The sequence below is a fragment of the Peromyscus californicus genome, unplaced genomic scaffold (genome assembly GCF_007827085.1).
Source record: "Peromyscus californicus insignis strain IS unplaced genomic scaffold, ASM782708v3 Scaffold_5__1_contigs__length_169319896, whole genome shotgun sequence".
NCBI lineage: Eukaryota > Metazoa > Chordata > Mammalia > Rodentia > Cricetidae > Peromyscus > Peromyscus californicus.
The window spans coordinates 162,013,304-162,015,091 of NW_026294573.1; the positions used below are offsets into that span (position 1 = coordinate 162,013,304).

The window sequence follows — 1,788 nt, forward strand, 5'->3', positions numbered from 1 at the left end:
TTAATTACAGCATTTGGAGGAGAGGAGATAATTCCACACAAATGGAAGACTCTATAATGTACCCATTAAATTGCTAAAAAAAAAAAAAAAAAACAGAGTTGTGAAGCCATAGCAGAAGTTAGTTTAGATCCCTAGTATTGTCTTGGTATGACCAGAATCATCTACCTAGCTCAGAGATGGCAATCCAGAATCTGCTTCATATTCTGGTACAATGAGAAAAAGAAAATCGCACCATAACACACACAGAGAATGAAATCCTAAATGGCTGGCTCCATTATGTCCATCTTCTCCACGCTCTATCCTAAAATGGTAGACAAGAAAAAACCATCCACACCCTGAAGACTACTTCTGCTTCAAAACAGGTAGCTAACAGGCTAGGGTGGGGATGAGAAATGAGGGTCCACCCCTTCACATAGGTGTGTACATGCTTCTCAGCAGTTAGTATTAGGACATCGAAGTTCAATGCTCTGGAAGTCATAGTTTTATCTGTGAGCTTGATACAAACTTACAAAGGACCTGGACTTGCAGTCTGTCATCTGTAGGAGGCTTCTCCCCACCCCACTTCCACAACTAAAACTACGTTTTCTGGCTTCTTCTCTATCTCTGAAACAGTAACTCCTCAAAGCTAAGTCATCATTAACCTGGAGGTCTAACGATTGTATAATATTCATTTATGCTTGAAATTCCAGTTCTAGACCAAGCTTGTGGTCACCTGCATTGATGTTCTCACCCTCCAGCAGAGCTGACAGCTTTGGGGTCTGAGTGGACTCCATCAGGCTGGAGTTGTTTGCTTTCGCCGAAAAGCAGGCATTGAGGTCGACCTGAAACTTGGTTGTTACTCTGAAGACTCTGGGTGTTACTGTTTGTTGCTCTCCAGGTGAGACTGACAGTAGTCTCCAACTTCTTGTTCCCTTTCTGGTTAATGGAATCACCAAAATCTATCCTGTTGCTTACATTAGTATGAAACCGGAATTCATCCATCTTATAGAAATGGCGAAGTTGCTCTGGGTCACTTGGGACTTAAAAGACCTCAAAATTCATCTGGTAGCCAGCCAGCCAGCCCTCATAGCCAAGCACCAGAGAGCCAAGAGTTCAGCAATGTCAAAGTCCATGTCATAGCCCAGATTAATTCCCTCTTGTACCCAACTTTGATTTTAGCATTTTCCCCCTAGTATGAGGCAGATGGATGAATCAAAGGTCAGCATCAGTCCATGTGCTATCGGGTCCTCCACGGTGATCTCAATGCCCGGGTGTTGTCTGTGCTCCATTTCTCTGTAAATGTAAGGCCGTACTTGGTTCATCTGCACTTGGTTTCCAAGTTGCCATTCACTTTGAGTCTCCGTGTTGGCTGAGCCTGAGGTGGGAAATTCCAATCCATTCTCAGGCTTTGTGTTCAAATCAAGTTTTCTTAAGCCAAATCTGTGGCTTTTGGTGAAGACATCCCTGTCAGACTTGCCAAGATCAGCATATGTGGGAGGTACAGCCACCTTCTCAGAGGTGGTGAAAGATGGGAGCAGCAGCAGCAAGGGAGGAGGCTGTGGCACAGAGGATGGGAGCATAGGCAGCAGGCTTATGATTTCTTCTTATGTAAGTATTTCACATGTACTCAATCATCAAGTCCAGCCAATTTTGCCTTTGCCTCTTCTCCATTCCCAACTTTATTACTCAAGACATGGTCCTAAACACTTTGTGCTAGTCTATTGCAATACTGCCTGTAAACCAGAAATATGGTTCCTGAACAAATTCCAGTGGACTATAGGCAGGACAAGGAGGAGAATAAAGCTGGGA

At 43.9% G+C, this 1,788-nt stretch overlaps 1 pseudogene; it reads right to left on the minus strand.

The window, feature by feature from the left end:
- Window positions 1–671: 671 nt before the first annotated feature.
- On the minus strand, window positions 672–1,468 carry LOC128097772 (voltage-dependent anion-selective channel protein 1-like; annotated as a pseudogene).
- Window positions 1,469–1,788: the final 320 nt, after the last annotated feature.